General features: G+C 36.0%; 1 long non-coding RNA gene across 2 annotated transcripts; it reads right to left on the bottom strand.

Moving 5' to 3' along the window:
* Window positions 1–475: 475 nt before the first annotated feature.
* LOC145496563 (uncharacterized) lies at window positions 476–8,491 on the bottom strand. Of its 2 annotated transcripts, none has more exons than XR_014050563.1 (3): window positions 7,913–8,491; window positions 3,370–3,421; window positions 476–2,104 (listed from the first exon to the last, which is right to left on the bottom strand). It is a non-coding gene; the product is annotated as an uncharacterized LOC145496563 (long non-coding RNA). The 2 variants fall into 2 exon arrangements; XR_014050564.1 differs by lacking the exon at window positions 7,913–8,491 and adding an exon at window positions 3,635–6,812.
* Between the last annotated feature and the right edge of the window lie 6,759 nt (window positions 8,492–15,250).

Genomic DNA, 15,250 nt, shown 5'->3' with positions numbered 1-15,250 from the left:
AAGGTTAAAGTCGGAGGAGTTATGTATTTTCGAGGTATACAAATATTCGAGGTGTCTAAATACAGTCGAACCTCCGGTTGCGACCACCTCTCCCCAGCGACCAGTTTTTCAAACATTTTCAAGTAAAATCACTACATTTGAAAACCTCTTGTTAGCGACCACCTCTCGCAAGCGACAGCGACCACTTCCAGAGCTAAAATTTTGAAATTTTCTTTTGTTTTTAACCTCCCGTGAACAGATAATAGAGCGGAAATTGGATAATAAGGTGTTGTAACATTATCACATTTCATTTTACAAGAGATATTTTTCAATGGGTAGTATCGTATTTTTTCTCGAAATTGACATTTTCATATGAATAAAATATTTAAAACGTAGGGTAAGTGTCTGCCATTACCATATGCTAATGAGTCAAAATTTTGACCCAATGTGGCCTAAGCTCCCGTTAACGACCACATAGGCTTGACATTTTGGGTGGTCGCTTACGTGTTGTTCGACTGTATTATTTTACATTCGATTAAACTGTCTTCGTCTGATGTGACGTTAGTATTGTCGTTGAGTTTTAGTTGGCTTATTAAGACTAGAGGCTACCGCACACTAGCCGATTTTTTGTCGTAGAACTGCAGATTTTTTGTCGGGGTTAAATCGGGTTAAAATTTGTCGGGCCATCAGCTTGTCGCACACTAGCCGATTTTTTTGTCGCGACTAACCGCGTTGAGGCTTGGGGCTGAGTCATCCAAAATCAAGATGGCGCCTGTTCACTGATGTAACTCTCCTGACATTTCTTAATTAGTTGAGGCGCGCGCGACCCCGACAAATTGTCTTGGTCCACTGCACACTAGCCGACAAGGCCCGACAAGACGTTTTGAGATCTAGCACTGTCAGATATCGCCCGACAAGCCCCGATCTTGTCACAGACTTTTATGAATTTACCGCACACTAGCCGACAAGTGAAGATCTTTTGTCGGCCGACAAAAAATCGGCCAGTGTGTGGCAGCCTTAAGAAAGTGTTCAATATTCTTTTCAACTTCATTATCCCACTTATCAGACTTTGGGTTCCGTATTTAGTAATCTTTTCAAATTCTTCTTTTAGGAACTTAATCCTCCGTAGGAAAAAAGATGGCGACTGGTACATTTACCCATAGTTCGCGCAAAAAAAAAAACCCATAACAACCTTCTATAAAATTTTAAAACCTAGGCTACACAATGTCCTTAGTGCAGGAACAAATATTGTAAAAATTTGGCCGTCATTGCGCCACATAGGCTGTGTTAGGTTCGCAAGGTATTGTGGTAAAATGTACAGTCGCCATCTTTTTCCCTACGGTAGATTCGCTCAGATGTATTTTGATTTTAATAAGGGGTCATCAACAATTGTGCTTTCCCGCTGTTTCTCTAAGAATATGATGCAATTTCTTTTTACAACGGGAGAGGAATGAAACCACCAATTGCTGGCAACTCATTCGTTACACTTATTTCACTTATATCTAAAGTATAGATAACGAGTTCGAGAAATAGACAAGCTCATCATTTATTGAATGTCAGGCGACATTTGTCCGAGATAATCGTCCGCGGACTTTTAACTGGAGATTTTAGTTATATTTCGAACGTTAATAATACTTGATACAATTATCTAAAGTATTAATAGAGAATTCGAGAAATCGGTATTGAGGTAATAACAAACTCAACATTTATTCGCATAAAACAGTAAAATTCTAAGGTTGCATGCTTTTATCAATTGCAGCAACATAATGCGGGTACATTACACAAACAAACTAAGAGGGAAGATTTACACCAGTAATTTATTTCTTTAAAAACAGAAACGAAACAAACGCATAATTGTGGTTCATGTGGAACAGTTCTACTTTTCTTCATTGTAATCTCGGAAGAACTTTGATAGCACTTCTCTCTTTCTGCGGCAACCCTCTGCACACTGTAATGAGGGCATCAGGCAGTTTGTGTTGCACTCCTCTGGAGTGTTACACTTATTCATGGTAACTTGGCATTCCATCTGTTGGGTTCGACACCCTGTAAGGCATTGCCGATTAAACCCTTGAACATCTACGGATACCATCATAAGAACAAGGAGGGCCAACAATAATCGTTTCATCTGCAATAAAAAAAAAAATTACAATTCAAATCATAACAACAGCACATACAGTGACCATAGTAACAGAAAGACTAAGTGCTAAAGTGATTTTTCAAAAACGAAGGCGCATTTCTATAATTCTCTACGAGGTGTGGTACTTCTCAAGTATTCGAGAAAAAGAAAATCCAGTTCCTTGAACGAACTCCTTTGTTCTCTTAATACTGGTAACTTCATACTGATGACATTTAGTGCGATAAATTTCATGCTCTTGCTTGACCATATTTGCAATGTACATATAGTATTATAGGGAAGAGGAGATCGTTTCTAAAATTCCGTAATAACCCAATATCGCCTTAACCATGCAGATTGTTTAAAGTATTGAGCGCTGACTAATGAGCAAACCACAGGATCATTAATTATTTAAAAAGCATCAATAATAAATTTTAATGCAGGGGAAAAGTTTGACTTCCCGCTGATAATCTTCCTCGATGAGATATCTGCCTAGAATGCACGCATCAGATCTGAATAATTCACCAATCTTACAAGTTTCTCAGTTGATCAAAATAAATTCATTACCTACCCAAACAAAAATCCCAAGCAAAGTCATTTTCCTTTATTTTTCGAGAGTTTATAATTTTCTCCCGGATTTTAATTATATTATTATTCTTACTGGAGGCATCAGTTCCTCCAAGCAAATTAAAAGTATTAGAATTATCCCTTAAATACAGGAAAATAGGTGTTACTTAAATTGCACTGACCAATCCCGAATATAAGACAGGACTGAATAAATTTTCTGTTACTTTATCAATTAACAGCTCGCGATGAGAGATGTCGACAACCTATGAATTTAAACAATACGAAATTTTAATTCAAGACCAAAATTCACTCTTGGGAGAAACATTTCCGCGAGTTTTTTTTTTTTCTTGTTTTTATGGACATATGGAGTATTCAAGACAAAAAATCGGTAAAATGCATGCTGATGATCTATACAGACTGGAAGAGGCTTGTTTATAGAAAGTTGAATATGATATTTCACTTAACGTAAAATAATAATAATATAATAATAATAATAAAATACATAAAACACACAAATATGGCCAGTCTTGTGATTTGGATAGTGTAGCTCGATAACTCTGAGGAGGTCATTACAACAATGTTTTTTTTTCTTTGATGCAATCTTAGCGGTGAGAAAAGTGAGTGCTATTCATATGTACAGAAGAAGAAAAAACAACCTAAGTTTAAGAAAAGACTTGTAAATGCAGGCAGCACAGTAAAATAAGACCTACCTTGGCTTGTCTGTTTTTGTCGTCTTATCAGAACAGAAGATTCAGACTTTTTCTGAAAGCAAGAGGATAAATGTGATAAGTTATATATTTCGGAAAGACTATGACTCGGATTACCTACAAACACAATTTCTCGGGATCAAACCAGAGCCCAAAAGAAAGTGATGCAGATTTTGATTACGAGGATAATAAAAATATGATTTTAAGCGGAGTGAAAAAGGCAAGTTAGTCTGAGAATGTGCACTCTTATACGAAACTGCCAACATACATAGGCTAGATGGAGTCGTCGGCAGATCTTGGGAAATCCTCGAGAGCAGATGTAACACGACTCCTTATAAGTACGCCGACTCCCACACTGACTAATTTGCATGTATTGTCTTTTCATCATCAATGTGTCTCCCCAATTTGGCTTTCTTCACGATAGTTGCAAGATTTTAGTACTGATATACGATGGCCAGGGAGAATATTACTGTTAATGACTTCTTACAAGCATAGGTGGATTTCTTTGTTAATGTTATCTAACGATAGTGGTCATAAATGCGTGCGGTAAATGACTGTTGCGTTCACTCTATTCAGATAACACATTTTTGTGCCCAATTTGAATTTCACAGCTTTGGAACAATTGCAGCACATATATTGAAAAATTGCTTTCACAGCTTTTATTCTATTAAATGTAATTTCTAGAGCTGCCTTTTTCCTGTTAATTGAATGAGTATTTATTAACAGAAACAAGACCAGAAGGAATACGTGTGGCGACGCTCGGTGACTTTAATAGCCGTGGCGATATGATCGCTTTGTAAATTCAGGCCTCACGTAGAAAAAGCCCGTGCGGTATTTTTTCAGTTGTAATTGATGCGATTGCATTTAAGCTTTGAAACATAATGATGTGACATTTATATCGTTGCTGAAAAGTAGAGGGCTCTATATTTTTTATAGCTATTTTCTTTGTAAAATTTAAAACTGTAAAATCGATAACGAGTCAAATTATAGCGTGACTTTGAATCGGCCGCAGGTAATCGAATAAAAATGAATAAAAACCGCACGGGGAGAAACGACTTGTGAAGTTTGCCAGGCAGTGCTTGCAGAAGGAAATTATGAATGATGGAGTACTAATGACTTGATGAAACGTGTAACGCCGAACATGTTTACGAAAGCTTTCGACAATTTAATTGTGCCCGACTTTTTGTCTAACCATAAATTTAAAATTAAACAAGAGAAGAATGGTCCAATTTTATGGCCAACATGAACCACAATTGTAGTAGCACTTTGCATTAAAAAGAAAAGTGATTGAGTTTGTTCTGATGGCAAAATATTGATCAGATAGTTTATGTACAAAAAGAAAAAAAACATATGTATCTGACACGCCTTGTCACTTCATAAGATATTTTCAGACTTCCGAGCAATATTACCTATGGGATTGCGTGCGCAGATAACGATATAAAGTTGAAGGTTACACGCAAGTACCAAGCCATCGTTTGCACGAATATCACATCATGTGAAACATTTCAAGCTCAAGTTTAAAAACAAGATTTCAATGCCGCTCCCATTGTCTATATATATATATGTATATATAATAGATTTCCGAAGCAGCTGAACTTTCTAATTTCAGTGAGGTTAAGCTTTCACAAAGTTCACAGATGTTGCATGGCCAGTGAGAGGGGAGGAGCAATTTGGTTCACGATCATTCAGTGATCGTTACCACATACTTATCTTAGAAACAAAAAAGCAAATGTCGGCTCTTTTCAGCTTTGTAATTTTCATTTTTAACAGTGGGAAGGAATCAACAAATATTCAGACTGAATTGGTCACACTTCCAAGCAGGAAAGCCGAAAGGGAAAAAGCGCGGAACATGTTTCATTAAGTGTCCAGGCCAATTTTCAGGGAATTGTATTTTTACAAGTTTATAAACGAAAGAAATTGGCACTTGCAAAATTGTACATTAATGAGAGCATAAAATATTTAAGGTCCGCTGAAATACATATTTTTCTTAAAATAATAATAATAGTGGTAATAATAACATACTGTTTTGATCACATCAAATAAGGTGCATAAACTTTGAATTCTTCTCTCATGTTTGCAGATGAATTCATTAATTCCGGTACGAAAGCATTTATTGAAATATGCAAATATCTAATGAATAATGATCTTCCCTTGATTACAAATAATGTCGCGTGGCCTAAGGCAAGGTGGTTACTGGACATGTTAACAAGTCGAATACATATATCTATTTGATTTTTCTCTCATTGATGTTTCTTTGGACCAGGTAGAACTTCGCGACTCCAGGACTTTCCAAACGAAAACACACAAAAAGAGACAATAACTTAAAAACGATCTATACTCAAAACAATTTAGTGGAGTTAAATGTACGTGTACCATCAGCGGAGATATTTACAGAACAATTAATACTAGGTAAGTAATTTGATTTAATTAAAAATTACAAATGTTACCAAGGAAACAAAACGTGGTGCGCTGTGAAAATATAATAAAATAAAGGAAATAACTATTTTTCTGCCTTTTGACTTGAAATTTTCTTCGGATCATTCGTGCTCAGAAGCGAAAACACAGCACTACGATAGAATAATACAATACGTAATAAAAAATAGTATAATATAAGTTTAAGTGATGGAACAGAGCAAAAACAAATTATAATTGTAATATTGCCATATCCTGAAGACATGCTTTACTCGTATTATCTATACTTTTTTCTTAACTTTTTGTTAAATTCAATTGAGCGACCAAAGATCGGGCGTTTGTCGTGGGACATGATCCATTAGCTGTGGTGTAGTGTTCAATTTTGACATTGTTGTTTGTATCATATCCACATGCATTCGAATGTTTACTCGCTTTCTTAGTAGAGTCAGTGCAAACAAGAATTAAACGTAATTTGTTTGGTTAGTCGATGTCCGTTTGTATGTCACACAGCAAATATACCAGTAAATGAAATAGATTAGGAAACGCCCAAATTCTCCCAGTTCAAATATTTCAATAAACCAATGTCATCTGGTTCCATTTAACTTGCTGGAATGAACAAAAAAATTATTTTCTGGTCTTAAAAAAATATGTATTTGATGTTGAACGGGATTTTACATATGCCTATATTAAGTCTATATTTGCCTTATTTCCCTCAGTTTGCAACACGTTGAAAGGACGTATGCATTTGATGGAGGGCTATAACCAGTCCATACGCAGTAACATTGTCAAAATAAGTGTACACTTACGTATTTTTTCTTTCAATTACGCAGTATATCTTATTTGCATTCTGGCCATAATTAAAAAAGACTCTACAAAGATTATATTTTCTTTTTCTTTTTTTTTTTCAATACTAGATGCATTTTTTTAGTTAATCTAAGGCTGCGGTTCTCAAATGCAAAATGTAAAAAAAAAACAAAAAAAACCACCAAATGTAAAAGGAAAACAAGTTTAAAAAATAAAAATAAAAAAAACAAAACATTGTACTATATTTATTTGTACAAAATATGCAATAATACTGCGATGGATTTTTCGTCGTTCGTAGAATTTTAAATTGGAAAATTTGCTTTTATCTGTAGCTGGTGCGTCATCCCTTTTAATCCATGACTCTGGATTTAAAATACGACTCATGACAGAAACGACGACTCTATTTTATTTCGGAATATGACAGGATATCATTTGACAGCTGGATCGAATTGCCATCATTGAATCGTCGAGAACATTCTTTCTTATTTTCTTCATTAACGCAAAAGAAAGACAGACCTATCTTTTCTTTACGTTATAACGGCGCCGTTTTTTCTGAACTAACGAGACATAATGCGATGTTATGCGAAAAGTTATGACACATGCTTTGTGCAAACTGTTAGGAGAAGAATAAACGAAAAAGCGATTCTACTAGAAGTTTTCAGTTTAGTTGCTGCAACCGATTGCTTTCAGAAAATCAAAACTACAGAAGTACAAATATACACTCAATCATTTGGCAAATAGTTCAGTTTTAATTCCAAGCGTTATGTCAGTAAATCTGCCTTAATCTATGTATTTTATTGGAATGAGGATCCCCAGTGTGAAGACACCGCTCTAGGTTGCATTGATAATCGTATACAAAATCCGCCAAATAAGATTAATAACGCTAAATTTACTTGTTGAGGCAACCTTCTCCTCCCACAAATCGTGTCACCATGAGCAGACAATAATAATCAAAATTGTTCAAATGAAAAATACGCTTATTTTCTTCTAATTATTCTTTATTATTATTTTTTCGGACGTGCCATGTCGAAAACAAAATGTTCTGATTAACCTACAAGTTAAATTTCTGCTAGGCTTTTAGGAACAGAAACAAAAAAAGTCCCGTTTTTACAAGTTAAATAAGTTTTTCCACCGTTTTAGCAAAGCAAGTGCGCTTTTTGTAATGTTTCCGAAGATGATTACGAAACTTATGCACAGTTACATAGTCGAACACTCCCCGCGAACTCAAGCATTTAACCTTCTCTCGGTTAAATCAAATAGAATAGTGATGTTATCTTAATCACCACTTCTTTCTTTGCCTTTTTACACGAATAAAGCGCAAATTACTCACCGGAGGTCTTCTGGAGTAAATGTTGCAAGCGAAGCCACTCGATGTATTGATACAAACGCGTTTCAATTCTGCTTTATGTTCTGAATATATATACTGTTTAGTTCTAATTTGCATTGAATACCTCATGGGATTTTCGCGGCAGGTGAGAATATTGAGCGCTGATAATTACAAAAAGTTCCGGATGACACCAACCCATTTCATCGCTTTCCTTTTACATGTTAAACATTTTATTTATTTCTTGCGTGGCAAACAGGAGTGCATATTTACATGTTGGCAAAATTAATTAAACGACCAGAGATCAAAAGTGACATGATTTTCCGAGCAAGCTTCAGCATTCGGAAGTGCTAGCAAAACGTGTAGGATTTCTCGTGTAACAACGGTCAACATTAAAAGAAATAATTTCCTACCGTAAGCCTCATTTCTCAAGGGTGGGACAAATTCAATTTTGAAGTTTTCTTTGGTTGAAATACCTTATAAGTAGGGACTTTCGTGCCCGCACATATATACGTAAGTGCTCCCACGTGTTTACATTGCTTAAATGTATTTATTCTTACACATAGCGTTCGGTAAACCATGAAAAACTTCCGCGAGCCACACACGATGTGATTGAGTAAACGTTGTTAGCGATACCAACCGCACTGTAGTCACCTGTCACACAAAAATTACCCAGAACCTTCTTTCATAGACCAAAAAACAATCATCAATAACAGAGACTGGTTACGGATGGTTTCTCACTCTTAAACTCCTCGTAATCACGCTCACACAATGATGCTCGTTAGAAAGCTTTCAGCCAGTGTGACAACTCATTGATGGGTTAGCAGTTTGCGGCGAGCTTATAATTAGGAGCTGCGACGAAAAGCTATTACAAAAAGTATTGAGTTAAATGAAGCGACGCAAATGCATTGTTCTACTCTTTAATCACATCGCTTGCAATGTCTACTTGTTTAGATATGCGAAGTATAAATTTTCTTTGATGACTTTCGGCTTTCGTTGAGTCTTTTTCTCGATGATGGTTTTAGGTTAGTGGTGAGGCAGATGTTCCAGCACAAACGTTTTGGTGACCCTCAGATAGAAAGGAAGTGCCAAATGGCGGATATTGTTACCCATAAGTCTCGATAGAAGCCTTCTTTTTTATGAATGTGGCAGTTAATATCTATAACATAAAATGATCTTAACGCGAGTGTCCTTTTGTCACGTCCTTTATTCTCCTCTACAAGATTAACTGACTCCAGAAAGAGAAAGATGGATAGAGAATGCTAATCAGTCAATTTGCTAAGCACAAGTTTTCTACTATTGTAATGAAAAACCGCCCACATACAGCCAACGTTACAAAGCTTCGGGAATGTTAGTCGAATTCAGTTCTTTTTAAACGAAATTGAATGATAACACTTGGGTAATCTCACTGTGAATTTTCGGCAAAGATAAAATAATGCCCCATGAAATGTCTCGAAACATATATTTTTAAAACGTGCTTGTGAATATTTGTCTGTTTGGTTGCTTTTAAAAACTCTCTAAAAACAAAGGCGATGTATTCCTCTTTAATGGTTTTGTTTTTCGAATATCAGCATTCGCGTATGCGTTGGTAAAAATAATCTGTTCTAACCAGTGAAATATTGAATTCACCTTTCAAATTTCCCATAAGGTTGCTACGTAGAAGATAAGACAATTATTTTAATTTTTAATTATATTAAAATGTTCTTATCATCTTTTTCTCTACATTTCAAATAGATTTTGAACTGCGCTTTTCCTCTTTAATTTTAAGAAATTTATCCAAAAAGCAAATTTAATTTGTGTTACGTAAATCATTCCAAATGCCTCAGAGAAATACAGGAAAGAAAAGCCGAAAGTGATGCAAAATTAATGCCACAGATAGTAAATCTCGATACGTCTTTCATACCAATATTCTGAAATCCCCATCTGCGGAGTAAAACGCTTTTTAAAGTGCAAATCTTTATCTGTCTCACCAATACAATTTGTTTATGACCACAAATTCTTGACTTTTGTAATTTCCTGTGTGAAATTTATTACTGCAGGTTTTCTTTTGTTCGTTACGGAGGGATTTCCACAAGCCGATATTTTAAATTTGAATATTGTGTTCGACGGTAAGCTTACTTCCCAAAGATTAAAAATTACCATTTTTGCAACTAGTAGTTCCATACATTTAGAAATATATTTACTTTTTGTTTTATTCGTAGATTTCTCAAACAAAATTCCCTCTAATTCGATATGACGAGAACTAATGAAAAAAGAACAATAGAACTTGTGAAAGAAATACATTACACCTTTGTAAATACGCATATAACAATCTGTATTTGTCAAATGAAAAGAGTACTCTTAATTAAGTTTGACATGATTGATTTCTAAGTTGTTATTTTCATCTTGGGCAAAGGCATTTTCTTGGAGTAGGTTGTTCACCTTTTTAGTGTTCCTCAAACCATGTCTGGTGTTGATTACACATTCGAATAGCAATTTTATTCCTTTTAATTAGTATTGCTTCAATCGTTACATGCTCTATAGGTTTCAAAGTGATTACATGTGATTCCCGGGAATAGATTCTCTTCGCATTTAGTTAACAGTTTACTAATTGTAAGTGCTCAAAAGGTATCTATTATTCAGCAATGTCATTTTTCTTCTTTTCAACTCATAATTACAAAAGACTAGAACGATAGCACTTGACGATGTACCTGATATTTGTCTAACTACGTAATCCATATCGTTCTACCACCAATGATAAAAGCATATATTGCTTCGCATTCAAGATTAACAACGCTCTTCAAGATTTTGATCCCAGACACGCCTCTTAGTCCGAGAAAGGTCTCTCGCACGAGAATAATCTTTGGTTTTACTTCTTCATCCGCACGACGACGAAAGCACCTTAAGCGAATTTTTATTTATTTTTTGTACCTGACCTTAAGTGAATGCTAGTCCTCCTTTTTTAATTACAAATGTATTGGCCATGTAAACCCACGAATATCTGAATATTAATGATGAATTTTCTTTCATTTTTTTAGCAGGTCGTTCTCGCCAACGTTTACTTAATATCAAAAGACGGTAGTTTTTTAGTGGTCTCTAAAAGTGCAAAATTAAATAACTGAGACGAAAAAAGTGCTAATACGCGATTTAATGACGTCCAGAATCTTGGGACTCTTTTATCGAGAAAAAATGAAGCAAGTAAAAATGATATTCGCGATTTTGGATTTAGACCAAACAAAAAGAAAATGTAATCTATATCTTTTGTCATTAAGGTAGAGGACAACAAATTCCACGACTTTCCAGATCAATGCTGTAATATCGCTTTAGTTCTTGCATGCAGCCAGCGACAATATTTTAAATGAGACTTTGATAATTACTTTGTGAAACAGGATGTAGTTTCTCTCCTGAATATCTGAAGATAAGGTCTCCGAAAATAGCAGTGAATACCGCAAAGCAGAGCCGTTGTTTTGCCAAGCGGTTATATTGGAGTACCGCCTTTGTTTTTTCCTGTGCAATTTAAGTTTTGTACAAAAACCGCGTATTATTCACATTTGATGTAGAGATAGATTTCTTTCGTAATTTGCCAAGATCAGATGTGGAACTTTATTTGAGCCACACAGCTGTCGATAGCTGAACATTTTATCGCACTCAAGTGCGAAAACACCACTCATGCGTGGGAGTAATCTGGAATGACAGAGAATCAGTGCGCATAATGTTCGCTACACATCCAAAAGATGGGCGTCCAAAGGAAATCACGGAAATAAATCCAAAAATACTTCAACATCCTATTAAGAAGAAATAAACGGGTTTTCCGGATCTTATCACGATTTGTGGAACCAGGAGAAAGCTGTGGTTGTATATAGCTTGTTTTTATAGGTTTCATGCTCAAGATATCTAAAGAAATGCGAGTTCATATTTGTCGCCAGCAGCTCAATAAAAAAAAAAATAAAAAAAAAATAGAAATAGACAGAAAAATGAGATGTTATTTTGCGAATCAAAAGAGGATAATCAAGAAATGCCAAGAAATTGAGCCAAACCGGTCGAAAACTTTTTTCGAGGGAGTGGCAATGTTGCAAAGCACAATACCCAATCGCTTAGTTTAAAATATTTTTCGCTTGAATAAATAAGTATTCAGCGGATCTCGCTCTATCCTAACCTTTGCGTAGCCATTCTTATTTCTATCTTCTGGTTTGTCATAACTACTCCTTTCCGTTATTTTTGAGGCAGGAGACGGGCAGGTATGGAGAGGGAGAGTGGGGGGGGGGGGAAGTGGTTCAGTTTGTAAATCACTCTAGCGCACATGACAGTTTGATGCAGAACTTTTGATCCGTTACGAGATTAGAAGTCGCGTCCAGGATAAACCAACGCCAGGAAGCGTGTGAATTAATTCCGAACCAATGCATCTGCCCCTTATCTCAGAAGTGGCCACAGTAAACTTGTTACTTCAGTTCGCCTTTTTTAGATTGCGCTGCACTCTGAGACTACAATCTTGCCAAATTTTGATGTTATTAGCTTGAGGATTAATCTTCAAAATATCTCGAACTATCGCATACCTTCGATGTGTAAATTGTCCCGACTGGTGACATCTCACTATCACTATTAAAGCAGCTTCCTAGAAATTTAAATAGGCAAACGTTTCTGACTATCCCCCCATGGGGAAGTGGAAGGAGTGGGGCAAGGGGAGGACGACTGGGGGGGGGCGGGGGGCGGGGCACAGTGGTGTTAACTCGTGCCCCGCCAATGTAACCCGACTTCGAATCCGGACCCGAAGTCATAAGTGGGTTAAATTTGTTGTTGGTTCTAATACTTGCTTCGAGGTATTTTACCTAGTTCTCCAGTTTTCGTCTCTCCTCCCCCCCCCCCCCCAAAAAAAACAATGCTAAATTTCAATTCGATTTAAGAACAGTGAACGAAAACCTCCTCGTCAGATTTGCCTGTGCCAGTTCCTATTTATCTAGTTTTTATTAAGTTATCTTATTTTTGCCCCCCTGGAAAGCGAAAATCCGTTCACACAACAGAAACCCTAACCTTAGCCTAGTAAGAGCAATAAAAATGCAACTTAAAAATGAAGGGAGTTTAAGACAGGTTAGCCTGTGTCTGTACTACTAAACACTTTTTGGCAAGAATATTTATTCATCCAGTCCTAGCGGCATCAAAGTGGAGGAAAGTGCTGTCGGGATATGTAAGATTATCTCCATCAAGCTATGTATTTTGTATCTATGTTAATTTTCCCCGCGTAATGTAGGGCCATAACATTATCTACCCTTAAAAAAAAAACCCTGAGGTTAATAAAGACCAAATGGGCGGACCACGTATTACTTTTAAATCAATTTGTATATTTTTAATTCCCGGATTATCCTAGCATGTGAAAGGTGAATTAAATCCTATCTTAATAAATAACCCATCTAGATTTCTTCAAAAGAAAAAAAAAAAGGTAATTCTTTTCGAAATGTACCTGGATAGGGCGCGACTCATTTGGTGGAAAACTCTTTAATTAAAAAAAAAAAATGCAAAATTCTATAAGTTTCATTGCAATTCAGATTGTGAAGGTTTGACTTTTGGTGACAAAAGGCAGACAGAGCCAACATCTTACAAACTGAAAAATTATTAAATCATTGTGTTCATCGAGAATAGCCTGATTTGGACACTTTTCGTTTTATGAAGAAAATAAGGCCGCGTCAGGACAGAAATACATAATACTTCTGAGTAAGGTGTTGATATCATTTGCATTCGCGAAAACGAATCTCGCAAGGGTGGTGTACATGCAGTGGAACTCCGTTGATGATCTGAGATCCTGCAGAATCTAGTCCCTAGCGCTTGGGATGCACAACATTCTTCTTTTCCTTATGGTTTTCCGTGAACACAGAAATCACATGAAAGCTAAGAATGCGAAATAGAGGCATTGGAAAGCTTTAACCGTTTTTTTTTTATGGCTCACCGAAACGCTGAAATGTCCACTACAACGGCTGAAGGGACATATGATCAAGAAAATGACAAACTGAACTTTCCTTGGCAGCGGTTGAAACAGTTATATGAAGACGGGGTGGCTCTGTATGGCAAAGTAATGAAATGTAAAATTTCAGTTTCAACCGACATTGAATCAATTTAACAAGATTCGCATACCACGAATAGATAACAGACCTACTGCCCATTTCTCTAAAGATTCACAGAATTATTTCGGACCTAGAAAATAAGTCAGTGAAGCATACTTACCCACACAGGATCTATATGGTTGTTTTGATCGTAAATGAAGCGAACAACTTCCCTCAACTGACGGCGCAAGACGTCGCCCTGCCAAGATATAACTGCTCAATGTGTAGGCGTGAGGCATGAGTCGGTTAATTATGGAAATACATCAAACAAAATATTTACATCGAAACCACTTATAAAATGAAGATAGCAAATCGAAAAATAGCCCTTTCACAATATTTTGATTAGTCATGTAATTAACTTTGAAACCTCCATTTCCAGGTTTTACATATGAGTTCCTGTGCACTTCCTCTGGCGAGCTAGCCAAAGGGATACAATTTAGCTAAAATGACCGAATGTAATAAAACTGAATGGTTTTGAAATAAGGCACAACAGACGATTTTGATGAAAAACACTAACTGAAGACTCGTACAAAGAGTTCAATGAAAAAAAAAACAATCGTAGTAGAGCTTACAGAAGACTCAAGCTTGTTTATTTAATATATTCCTGAATGATCAAAAAGCCAAAGGCAATTTTCTAGTGAAAACAAAATTACGGCCTCTAGGATTTTTCATTCGCACCAAGTAATGGATAAATGCATCAAAAAGTATATTCAAACCGACCTGAAAAATGTAATAGGTCACTTTTAAGAGCGTGGTTAAAATGTGTTTTCTTAAATTGTCATATTGCACTTAACTGTTCAATTGTTTGGGTTTTTTTAACTGTCTTCTTCCCTTTCAGCGAATCTTTCAGTCGATTGGCAGATTGGCAGTACAATCACCATCAATTTAGTTTATTTGAAGTGGAAAATAAAACTGAAAAAATGCCATCGCTCTTCAAAGAGAAGAACCAACGGCGAGTTAAATTTAATGTGTATCGACGTAAATGACTCTATCACAAACATTCCCAGCATTTACAAAGGAAAAAAGATGAAAGCATGAGAAGGTGGAAAAGTTCTACAAACTGGCTCAAAATGTTAAAATAAGAATAAACCATTGTGCTGACCACAGCGTAATCCAAGTTAAAGAAGATAAAAAGATCCCTCAAGTAGCTAACTGCCTCGTGTAACTGAAAAATGTTTTCTTATTACCTTTTTTGTCGCCTTTTGCTAATTCAAAATAAGAATACAAGTTCGACGCAGAACAGACAATGTGCGACAACCTTGAAATTTTGTCA

Source organism: Orbicella franksi, chromosome 9 (assembly GCF_964199315.1).
Source record: "Orbicella franksi chromosome 9, jaOrbFran1.1, whole genome shotgun sequence".
Classification (NCBI taxonomy): domain Eukaryota; kingdom Metazoa; phylum Cnidaria; class Anthozoa; order Scleractinia; family Merulinidae; genus Orbicella; species Orbicella franksi.
The sequence above is the reverse complement of the archived record's forward strand: the minus strand, read 5'-3'. Positions and strand labels throughout refer to the sequence as shown.